This window comes from Lampris incognitus, chromosome 3, assembly GCF_029633865.1.
Source record: "Lampris incognitus isolate fLamInc1 chromosome 3, fLamInc1.hap2, whole genome shotgun sequence".
Classification (NCBI taxonomy): domain Eukaryota; kingdom Metazoa; phylum Chordata; class Actinopteri; order Lampriformes; family Lampridae; genus Lampris; species Lampris incognitus.
The window spans coordinates 59,085,852-59,110,593 of NC_079213.1; positions in this window are offsets into that span (position 1 = coordinate 59,085,852).

A 24,742-nucleotide genomic window follows, 5' to 3' on the forward strand; every position below is an offset into this window, starting at 1 on the left:
CATAATCATCTATCCCATATCGTTCAATATGTTCTTGTGTAACATCCATTTAAACCTACTGAAACATGATCATCCATCCCATATCGTTCACTATGTTCTTCTGTAACATCCATTAAACTTACTGAAACATGATCATCCATCCCATATCGTTCACTATGTTCTTCTGTAACATCCATTTAAACCTGCTGAAACATGATCATCCATCCCATATCGGTCCGTATGTTCTTTTTGAAAATCCATTAAACCTACTGAAACATGATCATCCATCCCATATCGTTCATTTTGTTCTTCTTTAACATCCTTTAACCCTATTAATACATGATCATCCATCCCGTATCGGTCACTATGTTCTTCTTTAACATCCATTAAACCTACTGAAACATCATCATCCGTCCCATATCGTTCAGTGTGTTCTTCTGTAATGTCCATTAAACTTACTTAAACATGATCTTCCATCCCATATCGTTCACTTTGCTCTTCTTTAACATCCTTTAAACGTATTGAAACATGATTATCCATCCCACATCGTTCACTATGTTCTTCTTTAACATCCATTAAACCTACTGAAACATGATCATCCATCCCATATCGTCCAATGTGTTCTTCTGAATTATCCATTAAACCTACTGAAGCATGATCATCCATCCCAAATCGGTCAGTATGTTCTTCTTAAACATCCATTAAACCTACTGAAACATGATCATCCATCCCATATCGTTCAATATGTTCTTCTGTAACATCCATTAAAACCTACTGAAACATGACCATCCATCCCGTATCGTTCACTGTGTTCTTCTGTAACATCCATTAAACTTACTGAAACATGATCATCCATCCCATATCGTTTACTATGTCCTTCTGTAACATCCATTAAACCTACTAAAACCAGAGGATCCATCCCATATCGTTCTGTGTGTTCTTCTGAAACGTCCATTAAACTTACTGAAACATTATCATCCATCCTATATCGTTCACTATGTTCTTCTGTAACATCCATTTAAACCTGCTGAAACATGATCATCCATCCCATGTTGTTCACTATGTTCTTCTGTAACATCCATTAAACCTACTGAAACATGACCATCCATCCCATATCATTCACTATGTTCTTCTTTAACATCCATTAAATCTACTGAAACATGATCATCCATCCCATATCATTCACTGTGTTCCTCTGAATTATCCATTAAACCTAATGAAACATGATCATCCATCCCATATCGTCCAATGTGTTCTTCTGAATTATCCATTAAACCTACTGAAACATGATCATCCATCCCATATCGGTCAGTATGTTCTTCTTAAACATCCATTAAACCTACTGAAACATGATCATCCATCCCATATCAGTCACTATTTTCTTCTGTAGCATCCATTAAACTTTCTGAAACATGATCTTCCATCCCATATCGTTCACTTTGTTCTTCTTTAACATCCTTTAAACGTATTGAAACATGATCATCCATCCCACATCGTTCACTATGTTGTTCTTTAACATCCATTAAATCTACTGAAACATGATCATCCATCCCATATCATTCAATATGTTCTTCTGTAACATCCATTTAAACCTACTGAAACATGATCATCCATCCCATATCGTCCAATGTGTTCTTCTAAATTATCCATTAAACCTACTGATACATGATCACCCATCACATATTCGTCAGTATGTTCTTCTTAAACATCCATTAAACCTACTGAAACATGATCATCCATCCCATATCGGTCACTATTTTCTTCTGTAGCATCCATTAAACTTACTGAAACATGATCATCCATCCCATATCGTTCATTGTGTTCTTCTGTAATGTCCATTAAACTTACTTAAACATGATCTTCCATCCCATATCGTTCATTTTGTTCTTCTTTAACATCCTTTAAACGTATTGAAACATGATTATCCATCCCACATCGTTCACTATGTTCTTCTTTAACATCCATTAAACCTATTGAAACATGATCATCCATCCCATATCGGTCAGTATGTTCTTCTTAAACATCCATTAAACCTACTGAAACATGATCATCCATCCCCTATCGTTCACTATGTTCTTCTGTAACATCCATTTAAACCTACTGAAACATGATCATCCATCCCATATTGTTCACTATGTTCTTCTTTAACATCCATTAAACCTACTGAAACATGATTATCCATCCCATATCGTTCAATGTGTTCTTCTGAATTAACCATTAAACCTACTGAAAAATGATCATCCATCCCATATCGGTCAGTATGTTCTTCTTAAACATCCATTAAACCTACTGAAACATGATCATCCATCCCATATCGTCCAATGTGTTCTTCTGAATTATCCATTAAACCTACTGAAACATGATCATCCATCCCATATTGTTCACTATGTTCTTCTTTAACATCCATTAAACCTACTGAAACATGATTATCCATCCCATATCGTTCACTATGTTCTTCTGTAACATCCATTAAACCTACTGAAACATGATTATCCATCACATATCGTCCAATGTGTTCTTCTGAATTATCCATTAAAGCTACTGAAACATGATCATCCATCCCATATCGGTCAGTATGTTCTTCTTAAACATCCATTAAACCTACTGAAACATGATCATCCATCCCATATCAGTCACTATTTTCTTCTGTAGCATCCATTAAACTTTCTGAAACATGATCTTCCATCCCATATCGTTCACTTTGTTCTTCTTTAACATCCTTTAAACGTATTGAAACATGATCATCCATCCCACATCGTTCACTATGTTCTTCTTTAACATCCATTAAATCTACTGAAACATGATCATCCATCCCATATCATTCAATATGTTCTTCTGTAACATCCATTTAAACCTACTGAAACATGATCATCCATCCCATATTGTCCAATGTGTTCTTCTAAATTATCCATTAAACCTACTGATACATGATCACCCATCACATATTCGTCAGTATGTTCTTCTTAAACATCCATTAAACCTACTGAAACATGATCATCCATCCCATATCGGTCACTATTTTCTTCTGTAGCATCCATTAAACTTACTGAAACATGATCATCCATCCCATATCGTTCATTGTGTTCTTCTGTAATGTCCATTAAACTTACTTAAACATGATCTTCCATCCCATATCGTTCATTTTGTTCTTCTTTAACATCCTTTAAACGTATTGAAACATGATTATCCATCCCACATCGTTCACTATGTTCTTCTTTAACATCCATTAAACCTACTGAAACATGATCATCCATCCCATATCGGTCAGTATGTTCTTCTTAAACATCCATTAAACCTACTGAAACATGATCATCCATCCCATATCGTTCAATATGTTCTTCTGTAACATCCATTTAAACCTACTGAAACATGATCATCCATCCCATATTGTTCACTATGTTGTTCTTTAACATCCATTAAACCTACTGAAAATTGATTATCCATCCCATATCGTTCAATGTGTTCTTCTGAATTAACCATTAAACCTACTGAAACATGATCATCCATCCCATATCGGTCAGTATGTTCTTCTTAAACATCCATTAAACCTACTGAAACATGATCATCCATCCCATATCGTCCAATGTGTTCTTCTGAATTATCCATTAAACCTACTGAAACATGATCATCCATCACATATTCGTCAGTATGTTCTTCTTAAACATCCATTAAACCTACTGAAACATGATCATCCATCCCATATCGGTCACTATTTTCTTCTGTAGCATCCATTAAACTTTCCGAAACATGATCTTCCATCCCATATCGTTCACTTTGTTCTTCTTTAACATCCTTTAAACGTATTGAAACATGATCATCCATCCCACATCGTTCACTATGTTCTTCTTTAACATCCATTAAACGTACTGAAACATGATCATCCATCCCATATCATTCAATATGTTCTTCTGTAACATCCATTTAAACCTACTTAAACATGATCTTCAATCCCATATCGTTCATTTTGTTCTTCTTTAACATCCTTTAAACGTACTGAAACATGATTATCCATCCCACATCGTTCACTATGTTCTTCTTTAACATCCATTAAACCTACTGAAACATGATCATCCATCCCATATCGGTCAGTATGTTCTTCTTAAACATCCATTAAACCTACTGAAACATGATCATCCATCCCATATCGTTCAATATGTTCTTCTGTAACATCCATTTAAACCTACTGAAACATGATCATCCATCCCAAATTGTTCACTATGTTCTTCTTTAACATCCATTAAACCTACTGAAACATGATTATCCATCCCATATTGTTCAATGTGTTCTTCTGAATTAACCATTAAACCTACTGAAACATGATCATCCATCCCATATTGGTCAGTATGTTCTTCTTAAACATCCATTAAACCTACTGAAACATGATCATCCATCCCATATCGTCCAATGTGTTCTTCTGAATTATCCATTAAACCTACTGAGACATGATCATCCATCACATATTCGTCAGTATGTTCTTCTTAAACATCCATCAAACCTACTGAAACATGATCATCCATCCCATATCGGTCACTATTTTCTTCTGTAGCATCCATTAAACTTACTGAAACATGATCATCCATCCATTTCGTTCAGTGTGTTCTTCTGTAATGTCCATTAAACTTACTTAAACATGATCTTCCATCCCATATCGCTCATTTTGTTCTTCTTTAACATCGTTTAAACGTATTGAAACATGATTATCCATCCCACATCGTTCACTATGTTCTTCTTTAACATCCATTAAACCTACAGAAACATGATCATCCATCCCATATCGGTCAGTATGTTCTTCTTAAACATCCATTAAACCTACTGAAACATGATCATCCATCCCATATCGTTCAATATGTTCTTCTGTAACGTCCATTTAAACCTACTGAAACATGATCATCCATCCCATATTGTTCACTATATTCTTCTTTAACATCCATTAAACCTACTGAAACATGATTATCCATCACATATCGTCCAATGTGTTCTTCTGAATTATCCATTAAATCTACTGAAACATGATCATCCATCCCATATCGGTCAGTATGTTCTTCTTAAACATCCATTAAACCTACTGAAACATGATCATCCATCCCATATCAGTCACTATTTTCTTCTGTAGCATCCATTAAACTTTCTGAAACATGATCTTCCATCCCATATCGTTCACTTTGTTCTTCTTTAACATCCTTTAAACGTATTGAAACATGATCATCCATCCCACATCGTTCACTATGTTCTTCTTTAACATCCATTAAACCTACTGAAACATGATCATCCATCCCATATCATCCAATATGTTCTTCTGTAACATCCATTTAAACCTACTGAAACATGATCATCCATCCCATATCGTCCAATGTGTTCTTCTAAATTATCCATTAAACCTAATGAAACATGATCACCCATCACATATTCGTCAGTATGTTCTTCTTAAACATCCATTAAACCTACTGAAACATGATCATCCATCCCATATCGGTCACTATTTTCTTCTGTAGCATCCATTAAACTTACTGAAACATGATCATCCATCCCATATCGTTCATTGTGTTCTTCTGTAATGTCCATTAAACTTACTTAAACATGATCTTCCATAACATATCGTTCATTTTGTTCTTCTTTAACATCCTTTAAACGTATTGAAACATGATTATCCATCCCACATCGTTCACTATGTTCTTCTTTAACATCCATTAAACCTACTGAAACATGATCATCCATCCTATATCGTTCAATATGTTCTTCTGTAACATCCATTTAAACCTACTGAAACATGATCATCCATCCCATATTGTTCACTATGTTCTTCTTTAACATCCATTAAACCTACTGAAACATGATTATCCATCCCATATCGTTCAATGTGTTCTTCTGAATTAACCATTAAACCTACTGAAACATGATCATCCATCCCTAATCGGTCAGTATGTTCTTCTTAAAGATCCATTAAACCTACTGAAACATGATCATCCATCCCATATCGTCCAATGTGTTCTTCTGAATTATCCATTAAACCTACTGAAACATGATCATCCATCACATATTCGTCAGTATGTTCTTCTTAAACATCCATTAAACCTACTGAAACATGATCATCCATCCCATATCGGTCACTATTTTCTTCTGTAGCATCCATTAAACTTACTGAAACATGATCATCCATCCCATATCGTTCAGGGTGTTCTTCTGTAATGTCCATTAAACTTACTTAAACACGATCTTCCATCCCATATCGTTCATTTTGTTCTTCTTTAACATCCTTTAAACGTATTGAAACATGATTATCCATCCCACATCGTTCACTATGTTCTTCTGAATTATCCATTAAACCTACTGAAACATGATCATCCATCGCATATCGGTCAGTATGTTCTTCTTAAACATCCATTAATCCTACTGAAACATGATCATCCATCCCATATCGTTCAATATGTTCTTCTGTAAAATCCATTTAAACCTACTGAAACATGATCATCCATCCCATATTGTTCACTATGTTCTTCTTTAACATCCATTAAACCTACTGAAACATGATTATCCATCCCATATCGTTCAATGTGTTCTTCTGAATTAACCATTAAACCTACTGAAACATGGTCATCCATCCCATATCGGTCAGTATGTTCTTCTTAAACATCCATTAAACCTACTGAAACATGATCATCCATCCCATATCATTCAATATGTTCTTGTGTAACATCCATTTAAACCTACTGAAACATGATCATCCATCCCATATCGTTCACTATGTTCTTCTGTAACATCCATTAAACTTACTGAAACATGATCATCCATCCCATATCGTTTACTATGTTCTTCTGTAACATCCATTAAACCTACTAAAACCGGATGATCCATCCCATATCGTTCAGTGTGTTCTTCTGTAAAGTCCATTAAACTTACTGAAACATAATCATCTATCCCATATCGTTCAATATGTTCTTGTGTAACATCCATTTAAACCTACTGAAACATGATCATCCATTCCATATCGTTCACTATGTTCTTCTGTAACATCCATTAAACTTACTGAAACATGATCATCCATCCCATATCGTTCACTATGTTCTTCTGTAACATCCATTTAAACCTGCTGAAACATGATCATCCATCCCATATCGGTCCGTATGTTCTTTTTGAAAATCCATTAAACCTACTGAAACATGATCATCCATCCCATATCGTTCATTTTGTTCTTCTTTAACATCCTTTAACCCTATTAATACATGATCATCCATCCCGTATCGGTCACTATGTTCTTCTTTAACATCCATTAAACCTACTGAAACATCATCATCCGTCCCATATCGTTCAGTGTGTTCTTCTGTAATGTCCATTAAACTTACTTAAACATGATCTTCCATCCCATATCGTTCACTTTGTTCTTCTTTAACATCCTTTAAACGTATTGAAACATGATTATCCATCCCACATCGTTCACTATGTTCTTCTTTAACATCCATTAAACCTACTGAAACATGATCATCCATCCCATATCGTCCAATGTGTTCTTCTGAATTATCCATTAAACCTACTGAAGCATGATCATCCATCCCAAATCGGTCAGTATGTTCTTCTTAAACATCCATTAAACCTACTGAAACATGATCATCCATCCCATATCGTTCAATATGTTCTTCTGTAACATCCATTAAAACCTACTGAAACATGACCATCCATCCCGTATCGTTCACTGTGTTCTTCTGTAACATCCATTAAACTTACTGAAACATGATCATCCATCCCATATCGTTTACTATGTCCTTCTGTAACATCCATTAAACCTACTAAAACCAGAGGATCCATCCCATATCGTTCTGTGTGTTCTTCTGAAACGTCCATTAAACTTACTGAAACATTATCATCCATCCTATATCGTTCACTATATTCTTCTGTAACATCCATTTAAACCTGCTGAAACATGATCATCCATCCCATGTTGTTCACTATGTTCTTCTGTAACATCCATTAAACCTACTGAAACATGACCATCCATCCCATATCATTCACTATGTTCTTCTTTAACATCCATTAAATCTACTGAAACATGATCATCCATCCCATATCATTCACTGTGTTCCTCTGAATTATCCATTAAACCTAATGAAACATGATCATCCATCCCATATCGTCCAATGTGTTCTTCTGAATTATCCATTAAACCTACTGAAACATGATCATCCATCCCATATCGGTCAGTATGTTCTTCTTAAACATCCATTAAACCTACTGAAACATGATCATCCATCCCATATCAGTCACTATTTTCTTCTGTAGCATCCATTAAACTTTCTGAAACATGATCTTCCATCCCATATCGTTCACTTTGTTCTTCTTTAACATCCTTTAAACGTATTGAAACATGATCATCCATCCCACATCGTTCACTATGTTGTTCTTTAACATCCATTAAATCTACTGAAACATGATCATCCATCCCATATCATTCAATATGTTCTTCTGTAACATCCATTTAAACCTACTGAAACATGATCATCCATCCCATATCGTCCAATGTGTTCTTCTAAATTATCCATTAAACCTACTGATACATGATCACCCATCACATATTCGTCAGTATGTTCTTCTTAAACATCCATTAAACCTACTGAAACATGATCATCCATCCCATATCGGTCACTATTTTCTTCTGTAGCATCCATTAAACTTACTGAAACATGATCATCCATCCCATATCGTTCATTGTGTTCTTCTGTAATGTCCATTAAACTTACTTAAACATGATCTTCCATCCCATATCGTTCATTTTGTTCTTCTTTAACATCCTTTAAACGTATTGAAACATGATTATCCATCCCACATCGTTCACTATGTTCTTCTTTAACATCCATTAAACCTATTGAAACATGATCATCCATCCCATATCGGTCAGTATGTTCTTCTTAAACATCCATTAAACCTACTGAAACATGATCATCCATCCCCTATCGTTCACTATGTTCTTCTGTAACATCCATTTAAACCTACTGAAACATGATCATCCGTCCCATATTGTTCACTATGTTCTTCTTTAACATCCATTAAACCTACTGAAACATGATTATCCATCCCATATCGTTCAATGTGTTCTTCTGAATTAACCATTAAACCTACTGAAAAATGATCATCCATCCCATATCGGTCAGTATGTTCTTCTTAAACATCCATTAAACCTACTGAAACATGATCATCCATCCCATATCGTCCAATGTGTTCTTCTGAATTATCCATTAAACCTACTGAAACATGATCATCCATCCCATATTGTTCACTATGTTCTTCTTTAACATCCATTAAACCTACTGAAACATGATTATCCATCCCATATCGTTCACTATGTTCTTCTGTAACATCCATTAAACCTACTGAAACATGATTTTCCATCACATATCGTCCAATGTGTTCTTCTGAATTATCCATTAAATCTACTGAAACATGATCATCCATCCCATATCGGTCAGTATGTTCTTCTTAAACATCCATTAAACCTACTGAAACATGATCATCCATCCCATATCAGTCACTATTTTCTTCTGTAGCATCCATTAAACTTTCTGAAACATGATCTTCCATCCCATATCGTTCACTTTGTTCTTCTTTAACATCCTTTAAACGTATTGAAACATGATCATCCATCCCACATCGTTCACTATGTTCTTCTTTAACATCCATTAAATCTACTGAAACATGATCATCCATCCCATATCATTCAATATGTTCTTCTGTAACATCCATTTAAACCTACTGAAACATGATCATCCATCCCATATCGTCCAATGTGTTCTTCTAAATTATCCATTAAACCTACTGATACATGATCACCCATCACATATTCGTCAGTATGTTCTTCTTAAACATCCATTAAACCTACTGAAACATGATCATCCATCCCATATCGGTCACTATTTTCTTCTGTAGCATCCATTAAACTTACTGAAACATGATCATCCATCCCATATCGTTCATTGTGTTCTTCTGTAATGTCCATTAAACTTACTTAAACATGATCTTCCATCCCATATCGTTCATTTTGTTCTTCTTTAACATCCTTTAAACGTATTGAAACATGATTATCCATCCCACATCGTTCACTATGTTCTTCTTTAACATCCATTAAACCTACTGAAACATGATCATCCATCCCATATCGGTCAGTATGTTCTTCTTAAACATCCATTAAACCTACTGAAACATGATCATCCATCCCATATCGTTCAATATGTTCTTCTGTAACATCCATTTAAACCTACTGAAACATGATCATCCATCCCATATTGTTCACTATGTTGTTCTTTAACATCCATTAAACCTACTGAAACATGATTATCCATCCCATATCGTTCAATGTGTTCTTCTGAATTAACCATTAAACCTACTGAAACATGATCATCCATCCCATATCGGTCAGTATGTTCTTCTTAAACATCCATTAAACCTACTGAAACATGATCATCCATCCCATATCGTCCAATGTGTTCTTCTGAATTATCCATTAAACCTACTGAAACATGATCATCCATCACATATTCGTCAGTATGTTCTTCTTAAACATCCATTAAACCTACTGAAACATGATCATCCATCCCATATCGGTCACTATTTTCTTCTGTAGCATCCATTAAACTTTCCGAAACATGATCTTCCATCCCATATCGTTCACTTTGTTCTTCTTTAACATCCTTTAAACGTATTGAAACATGATCATCCATCCCACATCGTTCACTATGTTCTTCTTTAACATCCATTAAACGTACTGAAACATGATCATCCATCCCATATCATTCAATATGTTCTTCTGTAACATCCATTTAAACCTACTGAAACATGATCATCCATCCCATATCGTCCAATGTGTTCTTCTAAATTATCCATTAAACCTACTGAAACATGATCACCCATCACATATTCGTCAGTATGTTCTTCTTAAACATCCATTAAACCTACTGAAACATGATCATCCATCCCATATCGGTCACTATTTTCTTCTGTAGCATCCATTAAACTTACTGAAACATGATCATCCATCCCATATCGTTCATTGTGTTCTTCTGTAATGTCCATTAAACTTACTTAAACATGATCTTCCATCCCATATCGTTCATTTTGTTCTTCTTTAACATCCTTTAAACGTATTGAAACATGATTATCCATCCCACATCGTTCACTATGTTCTTCTTTAACATCCATTAAACCTACTGAAACATGATCATCCATCCCATATCGGTCAGTATGTTCTTCTTAAACATCCATTAAACCTACTGAAACATGATCATCCATCCCATATCGTTCGATATGTTCTTCTGTAACATCCATTTAAACCTACTGAAACATGATCATCCATCCCATATTGTTCACTATGTTCTTCTTTAACATCCATTAAACCTACTGAAACATGATTATCCATCCCATATCGTTCAATGTGTTCTTCTGAATTAACCATTAAACCTACTGAAACATGATCATCCATCCCATATCGGTCAGTATGTTCTTCTTAAACATCCATTAATCCTACTGAAACATGATCATCCATCCCATATCGTCCAATGTGTTCTTCTGTAACATCCATTTAAACCTACTGAAACATGATCATCCATCCCATATCGGTCACTATTTTCTTCTGTAGCATCCATTAAACTTACTGAAACATGATCATCCATCCCATATCGTTCAGGGTGTTCTTCTGTAATGTCCATTAAACTTACGTAAACACGATCTTCCATCCCATATCGTTCATTTTGTTCTTCTTTAACATCCATTAAACCTACTGAAACATGATCATCCATCCCATATCGGTCAGTATGTTCTTCTTAAACATCCATTAAACCTACTGAAACATGATCATCCATCCCATATCGTTCAATATGTTCTTCTGTAACATCCATTTAAACCTACTGAAACATGATCATCCATCCCATACTGTTCACTATGTTCTTCTTTAACATCCATTAAACCTACTGAAACATGATTATCCATCCCATATCGTTCAATGTGTTCTTCTGAATTAACCATTAAACCTACTGAAACATGATCATCCATCCCATATCGGTCAGTATGTTCTTCTTAAACATCCATTGAACCTACTGAAACATGATCATCCATCCCATATCGGTCACTATTTTCTTCTGTAGCATCCATTAAACTTACTGAAACATGATCATCCATCCCATATCGTTCAGGGTATTCTTCTGTAATGTCCATTAAACTTACGTAAACACGATCTTCCATCCCATATCGTTCATTTTGTTCTTCTTTAACATCCTTTAAACGTATTGAAACATGATTATCCATCCCACATCGTTCACTATGTTCTTCTGAATTATCCATTAAACCTACTGAAACATGATCATCCATCGCATATCGGTCAGTATGTTCTTCTTAAACATCCATTAATCCTACTGAAACATGATCATCCATCCCATATCATTCAATATGTTCTTCTGTAACATCCATTTAAACCTACTGAAACATGATCATCCATCCCATATTGTTCACTATGTTCTTCTTTAACATCCATTAAACCTACTGAAACATGATTATCCATCCCATATCGTGCAATGTGTTCTTCTGAATTAACCATTAAACCTACTGAAACATGGTCATCCATCCCATATCGGTCAGTATGTTCTTCTTAAACATCCATTAAACCTACTGAAACATGATCATCCATCACATATTCGTCAGTATGTTCTTCTTAAACATCCATTAAACCTACTGAAACATGATCATCCATCCCATATCGGTCACTATTTTCTTCTGTAGCATCCATTAAACTTTCTGAAACATGATCATCCATCCCATATCGTCCAATGTGTTCTTCTAAATTATCCATTAAACCTACTGAAACATGATCACCCATCACATATTCGTCAGTATGTTCTTCTTAAACATCCATTAAACCTACTGAAACATGATCATCCATCCCATATCGGTCACTATTTTCTTCTGTAGCATCCATTAAACTTGCTGAAACATGATCATCCATCCCATATCGTTCATTGTGTTCTTCTGTAATGTCCATTAAACTTACTTAAACATGATCTTCCATCCCATATCGTTCATTTTGTTCTTCTTTAACATCCTTTAAACGTATTGAAACATGATTATCCATCCCACATCGTTCACTATGTTCTTCTTTAACATCCATTAAACCTACTGAAACATGATCATCCATCCCATATCGGTCAGTATGTTCTTCTTAAACATCCATTAAACCTACTGAAACATGATCATCCATCCCATATCGTTCGATATGTTCTTCTGTAACATCCATTTAAACCTACTGAAACATGATCATCCATCCCATATTGTTCACTATGTTCTTCTTTAACATCCATTAAACCTACTGAAACATGATTATCCATCCCATATCGTTCAATGTGTTCTTCTGAATTAACCATTAAACCTACTGAAACATGATCATCCATCCCATATCGGTCAGTATGTTCTTCTTAAACATCCATTAATCCTACTGAAACATGATCATCCATCCCATATCGTCCAATGTGTTCTTCTGAATTATCCATTAAACCTACTGAAACATGATCATCCATCACATATTCGTCAGTATGTTCTTCTTAAACATCCATTAAACCTACTGAAACATGATCATCCATCCCATATCGGTCACTATTTTCTTCTGTAGCATCCATTAAACTTACTGAAACATGATCATCCATCCCATATCGTTCAGGGTGTTCTTCTGTAATGTCCATTAAACTTACGTAAACACGATCTTCCATCCCATATCGTTCATTTTGTTCTTCTTTAACATCCATTAAACCTACTGAAACATGATCATCCATCCCATATCGGTCAGTATGTTCTTCTTAAACATCCATTAAACCTACTGAAACATGATCATCCATCCCATATCGTTCAATATGTTCTTCTGTAACATCCATTTAAACCTACTGAAACATGATCATCCATCCCATACTGTTCACTATGTTCTTCTTTAACATCCATTAAACCTACTGAAACATGATTATCCATCCCATATCGTTCAATGTGTTCTTCTGAATTAACCATTAAACCTACTGAAACATGATCATCCATCCCATATCGGTCAGTATGTTCTTCTTAAACATCCATTGAACCTACTGAAACATGATCATCCATCCCATATCGGTCACTATTTTCTTCTCTAGCATCCTTTAAACTTACTGAAACATGATCATCCATCCCATATCGTTCAGGGTGTTCTTCTGTAATGTCCATTAAACTTACGTAAACACGATCTTCCATCCCATATCGTTCATTTTGTTCTTCTTTAACATCCTTTAAACGTATTGAAACATGATTATCCATCCCACATCGTTCACTATGTTCTTCTGAATTATCCATTAAACCTACTGAAACATGATTATCCATCCCATATCGTGCAATGTGTTCTTCTGAATTAACCATTAAACCTACTGAAACATGGTCATCCATCCCATATCGGTCAGTATGTTCTTCTTAAACATCCATTAAACCTACTGAAACATGATCATCCATCCCATATCATTCAATATGTTCTTCTGTAACATCCATTTAAACCTACTGAAACATGATCATCCATCCCATATCGTTCACTATGTTCTTCTGTAACATCCATTAAACCTACTGAAACATGATTATCCATCACATATCGTCCAATGTGTTCTTCTGAATTATCCATTAAATCTACTGAAACATGATCATCCATCCCATATCGGTCAGTATGTTCTTCTTAAACATCCATTAAACCTACTGAAACATGATCATCCATCCCATATCAGTCACTATTTTCTTCTGTAGCATCCATTAAACTTTCTGAAACATGATCTTCCATCCCATATCGTTCACTTTGTTCTTCTTTAACATCCTTTAAACGTATTGAAACATGATCATCCATCCCACATCGTTCACTATGTTCTTCTTTAACATCCATTAAACCTACTGAAACATGATCATCCATCCCATATCATTCAATATGTTCTTCTGTAACATCCATTTAAACCTACTGAAACATGATCATCCATCCCATATCGTCCAATTTGTTCTTCTAAATTATCCATTAAACCAACTGAAACATGATCATCCATCCCATATCGGTCAGTATGTTCTTCTTAATCATCCATTAAACCTACTGAAACATGATCATCCATCCCATATCGTTCAATGTGTTCTTCTGTAACATCCATTTAAACCTACTGAAACATGATCATCCATCCCATATTGTTCACTATGTTCTTCTTTAACATCCATTAAACCTACTGAAACATGATTATCCATCCCATATCGTTCAGTGTGTTCTTCTGAATTAACCATTAAACCTACTGAAACATGATCATCCATCCCATATCGGTCAGTATGTTCTTCTTAAACATCCATTAAACCTACTGAAACATGATCATCCATCCCATATCGTCCAATGTGTTCTTCTGAATTATCCATTAAACCTACTGAAACATGATCATCCATCACATATTCGTCAGTATGTTCTTCTTAAACATCCATTAAACCTACTGAAACATGATCATCCATCCCATATCGGTCACTATTTTCTTCTGTAGCATCCATTAAACTTACTGAAACATGATTATCCATCCCATATTGTTCACTATGTTCTTCTTTAACATCCATTAAACCTACTGAAACATGATTATCCATCCCATATCGTTCAATGTGTTCTTCTGAATTAACCATTAAACCTACTGAAACATGGTCATCCATCCCATATCGGTCAGTATGTTCTTCTTAAACATCCATTAAACCTACTGAAACATGATCATCCATCCCATATCATTCAATATGTTCTTCTGTAACATCCATTTAAACCTACTGAAACATGATCATCCATCCCATATCGTTCAATATGTTCTTCTGTAACATCCATTAAACTTACTGAAACATGATCATCCATCCCATATCGTTCAATATGTTCTTCTGTAACATCCATTAAACGTATTGAAACATGATTATCCATCCCACATCGTTCACTATGTTCTTCTTTAACATCCATTAAACCTACTGAAACATGATCATCCATCCCATATCGGTCAGTATGTTCTTCTTAAACATCCATTAAACCTACTGAAACATGATCATCCATCCCATATCGTTCAATATGTTCTTCTGTAACGTCCATTTAAACCTACTGAAACATGATCATCCATCCCATATTGTTCACTATGTTCTTCTTTAACATCCATTAAACCTACTGAAACATGATTATCCATCCCATATCGTTCACTATGTTCTTCTGTAACATCCATTAAACCTACTGAAACATGATTATCCATCACATATCGTCCAATGTGTTCTTCTGAATTATCCATTAAATCTACTGAAACATGATCATCCATCCCATATCGGTCAGTATGTTCTTCTTAAACATCCATTAAACCTACTGAAACATGATCATCCATCCCATATCAGTCACTATTTTCTTCTGTAGCATCCATTAAACTTTCTGAAACCTGATCTTCCATCCCATATCGTTCACTTTGTTCTTCTTTAACATCCTTTAAACGTATTGAAACATGATCATCCATCCCACATCGTTCACTATGTTCTTCTTTATCATCCATTAAACCAACTGAAACATGATCATCCATCCCATATCATTCAATATGTTCTTCTGTAACATCCATTTAAACCTACTGAAACATGATCATCCATCCCATATCGTCCAATGTGTTCTTCTAAATTATCCATTAAACCTACTGAAACATGATCACCCATCACATATTCGTCAGTATGTTCTTCTTAAACATCCATTAAACCTACTGAAACATGATCATCCATCCCATATCGGTCACTATTTTCTTCTGTAGCATCCATTAAACTTACTGAAACATGATCATCCATCCCATATCGTTCATTGTGTTCTTCTGTAATGTCCATTAAACTTACTTAAACATGATCTTCCATCCCATATCGTTCATTTTGTTCTTCTTTAACATCCTTTAAACGTATTGAAACATGATTATCCATCCCACATCGTTCACTATGTTCTTCTTTAACATCCATTAAACCTACTGAAACATGATCATCCATCCCATATCGGTCAGTATGTTCTTCTTAAACATCCATTAAACCTACTGAAACATGATCATCCATCCCATATCGTTCGATATGTTCTTCTGTAACATCCATTTAAACCTACTGAAACATGATCATCCATCCCATATTGTTCACTATGTTCTTCTTTAACATCCATTAAACCTACTGAAACATGATTATCCATCCCATATCGTTCAATGTGTTCTTCTGAATTAACCATTAAACCTACTGAAACATGATCATCCATCCCATATCGGTCAGTATGTTCTTCTTAAACATCCATTAAACCTACTGAAACATGATCATCCATCCCATATCGTCCAATGTGTTCTTTTGAATTATCCATTAAACCTACTGAAACATGATCATCCATCACATATTCGTCAGTATGTTCTTCTTAAACATCCATTAAACCTACTGAAACATGATCATCCATCCCATATCGGTCACTATTTTCTTCTGTAGCATCCATTAAACTTACTGAAACATGATTATCCATCCCATATTGTTCACTATGTTCTTCTTTAACATCCATTAAACCTACTGAAACATGATTATCCATCCCATATCGTTCAATGTGTTCTTCTGAATTAACCATTAAACCTACTGAAACATGGTCATCCATCCCATATCGGTCAGTATGTTCTTCTTAAACATCCATTAAACCTACTGAAACATGATCATCCATCCCATATCATTCAATATGTTCTTCTGTAACATCCATTTAAACCTACTGAAACATGATCATCCATCCCATATCGTTCAATATGTTCTTCTGTAACATCCATTAAACTTACTGAAACATGATCATCCATCCCATATCGTTCAATATGTTCTTCTGTAACATCCATTAAACGTATTGAAACATGATTATCCATCCCACATCGTTCACTATGTTCTTCTTTAACATCCATTAAACCTACTGAAACATGATCATCCATCACATATCGGTCAGTATGTTCTTCTTAAACATCCATTAAACCTACTGAAACATGATCATCCATCCCATATCGTTCAATATGTTCTTCTGTAACGTCCATTTAAACCTACTGAAACATGATCATCCATCCCATATTGTTCACTATGTTCTTCTTTAACATCCATTAAACCTACTGAAACATGATTATCCATCCCATATCGTTCACTATGTTCTTCTGTAACATCCATTAAACCTACTGAAACATGATTATCCATCACATATCGTCCAATGTGTTCTTCTGAATTATCCATTAAATTTACTGAAACATGATCATCCATCCCATATCGGTCAGTATGTTCTTCTTAAACATCCATTAAACCTACTGAAACATGATCATCCATCCCATATCAGTCACTATTTTCTTCTGTAGCATCCATTAAACTTTCTGAAACCTGATCTTCCATCCCATATCGTTCACTTTGTTCTTCTTTAACATCCTTTAAACGTATTGAAACATGATCATCCATCCCACATCGTTCACTATGTTCTTCTTTATCATCCATTAAACCTACTGAAACATGATCATCCATCCCATATCATTCAATATGTTCTTCTGTAACATCCATTTAAACCTACTGAAACATGATCATCCATCCCATATCGTCCAATGTGTTCTTCTAAATTATCCATTAAACCTACTGAAACATGATCACCCATCACATATTCGTCAGTATGTTCTTCTTAAACATCCATTAAACCTACTGAAACATGATCATCCATCCCATATCGGTCACTATTTTCTTCTGTAGCATCCATTAAACTTACTGAAACATGATCATCCATCCCATATCGTTCATTGTGTTCTTCTGTAATGTCCATTAAACTTACTTAAACATGATCTTCCATCCCATATCGTTCATTTTGTTCTTCTTTAACATCCTTTAAACTTACTGAAACATGATCATCCATCCCATATCGTTCAGGGTGTTCTTCTGTAATGTCCATTAAACTTACTTAAACATGATCTTCCATCCCATATCGTTCATTTTGTTCTTCTTTAACATCCATTAAACCTACTGAAACATGATCATCCATCCCATATCGTTCGATATGTTCTTCTGTAACATCCATTTAAACCTACTGAAACATGATCATCCATCCCATATTGTTCACTATGTTCTTCTTTAACATCCATTAAACCTACTGAAACATGATCATCCATCCCATATCGGTCAGTATGTTCTTCTTAAACATCCATTAAACCTACTGAAACATGATCATCCATCCCATATCGTCCAATGTGTTCTTCTGAATTATCCATTAAACCTACTGAAACATGATCATCCATCACATATTCGTCAGTATGTTCTTCTTAAACATCCATTAAACCTACTGAAACATGATCATCCATCCCATATCGGTCACTATTTTCTTCTGTAACATCCATTAAACTTACTGAAACATGATCATCCATCCCATATCGTTCAGGGTGTTCTTCTGTAATGTCCATTAAACTTACGTAAACACGATCTTCCATCCCATATCGTTCATTTTGTTCTTCTTTAACATCCTTTAAACGTATTGAAACATGATTATCCATCCCACATCGTTCACTATGTTCTTCTTTAACATCTATTAAACCTACTGAAACATGATCATCCATCCCATATCGGTCAGTATGTTCTTCTTAAACATCCATTAAACCTACTGAAACATGATCATCCATCCCATATCGTCCAATGTGTTCTTCTGAATTATCCATTAAACCTACTGAAACATGATCATCCATCACATATTCGTCAGTATGTTCTTCTTAAACATCCATTAAACCTACTGAAACATGATCATCCATCCCATATCGGTCACTATTTTCTTCTGTAGCATCCATTAAACTTACTGAAACATGATCATCCATCCCATATCGTTCAGGGTGTTCTTCTGTATTGTCCATTAAACTTACTTAAACACGATCTTCCATCCCATATCGTTCATTTTGTTCTTCTTTAACATCCATTAAACGTATTGAAACATGATTATCCATCCCACATCGTTCACTATGTTCTTCTGAATTATCCATTAAACCTACTGAAACATGATCATCCATCGCATATCGGTCAGTATGTTCTTCTTAAACATCCATTAAACCTACTGAAACATGATCATCCATCCCATATCATTCAATATGTTCTTCTGTAACATCCATTTAAACCTACTGAAACATGATCATCCATCCCATATTGTTCACTATGTTCTTCTTTAACATCCATTAAACCTACTGAAACATGATTATCCATCCCATATCGTTCAATGTGTTCTTCTGAACTAAACATTAAACCTACTGAAACATGGTCATCCATCCCATATCGGTCAATATGTTCTTCTTAAACATCCATTAAACCTACTGAAACATGATCATCCATCCCATATCATTCAATATGTTCTTCTGTAACATCCATTTAAACCTACTGAAACATGATCATCCATCCCATATCGTTCAATATGTTCTTCTGTAACATCCATTAAACTTACTGAAACATGATCATCCATCCCATATCGTTCAATATGTTCTTCTGTAACATCCATTAAACGTATTGAAACATGATTATCCATCCCACATCGTTCACTATGTTCTTCTTTAACATCCATTAAACCTACTGAAACATGATCATCCATCCCATATCGGTCAGTATGTTCTTCTTAAACATCCATTAAACCTACTGAAACATGATCATCCATCCCATATCATTCAATATGTTCTTCTGTAACATCCATTTAAACCTACTGAAACATGATCATCCATCCCATATTGTTCACTATGTTCTTCTTTAACATCCATTAAACCTACTGAAACATGATTATCCATCACATATCGTCCAATGTGTTCTTCTGAATTATCCATTAAATCTACTGAAACATGATCATCCATCCCATATCGGTCAGTATGTTCTTCTTAAACATCCATTAAACCTACTGAAACATGATCATCCATCCCACATCGTTCACTATGTTCTTCTTTAACATCCATTAAACCTACTGAAACATGATCATCCATCCCATATCATTCAATATGTTCTTCTGTAACATCCATTTAAACCTACTGAAACATGATCATCCATCCCATATCGTCCAATGTGTTCTTCTAAATTATCCATTAAACCTACTGAAACATGATCACCCATCACATATTCGTCAGTATGTTCTTCTTAAACATCCATTAAACCTACTGAAACATGATCATCCATCCCATATCGGTCACTATTTTCTTCTGTAGCATCCATTAAACTTACTGAAACATGATCATCCATCCCATATCGTTCATTGTGTTCTTCTGTTATGTCCATTAAACTTACTTAAACATGATCTTCCATCCCATATCGTTCATTTTGTTCTTCTTTAACATCCTTTAAACGTATTGAAACATGATTATCCATCCCACATCGTTCACTATGTTCTTCTTTAACATCCATTAAACCTACTGAAACATGATCATCCATCCCATATCGGTCAGTATGTTCTTCTTAAACATCCATTAAACCTACTGAAACATGATCATCCATCCCATATCGTTCAATATGTTCTTCTGTAACATCCATTTAAACCTACTGAAACATGATCATCCATCCCATATTGTTCACTATGTTCTTCTTTAACATCCATTAAACCTACTGAAACATGATTATCCATCCCATATCGTTCAGTGTGTTCTTCTGAATTAACCATTAAACCTACTGAAACATGATCATCCATCCCATATCGGTCAGTATGTTCTTCTTAAACATCCATTAAACCTACTGAAACATGATCATCCATCCCATATCGTCCAATGTGTTCTTCTGAATTATCCATTAAACCTACTGAAACATGATCATCCATCACATATTCGTCAGTATGTTCTTCTTAAACATCCATTAAACCTACTGAAACATGATCATCCATCCCATATCGGTCACTATTTTCTTCTGTAGCATCCATTAAACTTACTGAAACATGATCATCCATCCCATATCGTTCAGTGTTTTCTTCTGTAATGTCCATTAAACTTACTTAAACATGATCTTCCATCCCATATCGTTCATTTTGTTCTTCTTTAACATCGTTTAAACGTATTGAAACATGATTATCCATCCCACATCGTTCACTATGTTCTTCTTTAACATCCATTAAACCTACTGAAACATGATCATCCATCCCATATCGGTCAGTATGTTCTTCTTAAACATCCATTAAACCTACTGAAACATGATCATCCATCCCATATCGTTCAATATGTTCTTCTGTAACATCCATTTAAACCTACTGAAACATGATCATCCATCCCATATTGTTCACTATGTTCTTCTTTAACATCCATTAAACCTACTGAAACATGATTATCCATCCCATATCGTTCAATGTGTTCTTCTGAATTAACCATTAAACCTACTGAAACATGATCATCCATCCCATATCAGTCAGTATGTTCTTCTTAAACATCCATTAAACCTACTGAAACATGATCATCCATCCCATATCGTCCAATGTGTTCTTCTGAATTATCCATTAAACCTACTGAAACATGATCATCCATCACATATTCGTCAGTATGTTCTTCTTAAACATCCATTAAACCTACTGAAACATGATCATCCATCCCATATCGGTCACTATTTTCTTCTGTAGCATCCATTAAACTTACTGAAACATGATCACCCATCCCATATCGTTCAGGGTGTTCTTCTGTAATGTCCATTAAACTTAGGTAAACACGATCTTCCATCCCATATCGTTCATTTTGTTCTTCTGAATTATCCATTAAACCTACTGAAACATGATCATCCATCGCATATCGGTCAGTATGTTCTTCTTAAACATCCATTAATCCTACTGAAACATGATCATCCATCCCATATCATTCAATATGTTCTTCTGTAACATCCATTTAAACCTACTGAAACATGATCATCCATCCCATATCGTTCACTATGTTCTTCTGTAACATCCATTAAACCTACTGAAACATGATTATCCATCACATATCGTCCAATGTGTTCTTCTGAATTATCCATTAAATCTACTGAAACATGATCATCCATCCCATATCGGTCAGTATGTTCTTCTTAAACATCCATTAAACCTACTGAAACATGATCATCCATCCCATATCAGTCACTATTTTCTTCTGTAGCATCCATTAAACTTTCTGAAACATGATCTTCCATCCCATATCGTTCACTTTGTTCTTCTTTAACATCCTTTAAACGTATTGAAACATGATCATCCATCCCACATCGTTCACTATGTTCTTCTTTAACATCCATTAAACCTACCGAAACATGATCATCCATCCCATATCATTCAATATGTTCTTCTGTAACATCCATTTAAACCTACTGAAACATGATCATCCATCCCATATCGTCCAATGTGTTCTTCTAAATTATCCATTAAACCTACTGAAACATGATCACCCATCACATATTCGTCAGTATTTTCTTCTTAAACATCCATTAAACCTACTGAAACATGATCATCCATCCCATATCGGTCACTATTTTCTTCTGTAGCATCCATTAAACTTACTGAAACATGATCATCCATCCCATATCGTTCATTGTGTTCTTCTGTAATGTCCATTAAACTTACTTAAACATGATCTTCCATCCCATATCGTTCATTTTGTTCTTCTTTAACATCCTTTAAACGTATTGAAACATGATTATCCATCCCACATCGTTCACTATGTTCTTCTTTAACATCCATTAAACCTACTGAAACATGATCATCCATCCCATATCGGTCATTATGTTCTTCTTAAACATCCATTAAACCTACTGAAACATGATCATCCATCCCATATCGTTCAATATGTTCTTCTGTAACATCCATTTAAACCTACTGAAACATGATCATCCATCCCATATTGTTCACTATGTTCTTCTTTAACATCCATTAAACCTACTGAAACATGATTATCCATCCCATATCGTTCAGTGTGTTCTTCTGAATTAACCATTAAACCTACTGAAACATGATCATCCATCCCATATCGGTCAGTATGTTCTTCTTAAACATCCATTAAACCTACTGAAACATGATCATCCATCCCATATCGTCCAATGTGTTCTTCTGAATTATCCATTAAACCTACTGAAACATGATCATCCATCACATATTCGTCAGTATGTTCTTCTTAAACATCCATTAAACTTACTGAAACATGATCATCCATCCCATATCGTTCAGGGTGTTCTTCTGTAATGTCCATTAAACTTACTTAAACACGATCTTCCATCCCATATCGTTCATTTTGTTCTTCTTTAACATCCTTTAAACGTATTGAAACATGATTATCCATCCCACATCGTTCACTATGTTCTTCTGAATTATCCATTAAACCTACTGAAACATGATCATCCATCGCATATCGGTCAGTATGTTCTTCTTAAACATCCATTAAACCTACTGAAACATGATCATCCATCCCATATCATTCAATATGTTCTTCTGTAACATCCATTTAAACCTACTGAAACATGATCATCCATCCCATATTGTTCACTATGTTCTTCTTTAACATCCATTAAACCTACTGAAACATGATTATCCATCCCATATCGTTCAATGTGTTCTTCTGAATTAACCAGTAAACCTACTGAAACATGGTCATCCATCCCATATCGGTCAGTATGTTCTTCTTAAACATCCATTAAACCTACTGAAACATGATCATCCATCCCATATCATTCAATATGTTCTTCTGTAACATCCATTTAAACCTACTGAAACATGATCATCCATCCCATATCGTTCAATATGTTCTTCTGTAACATCCATTAAACTTAC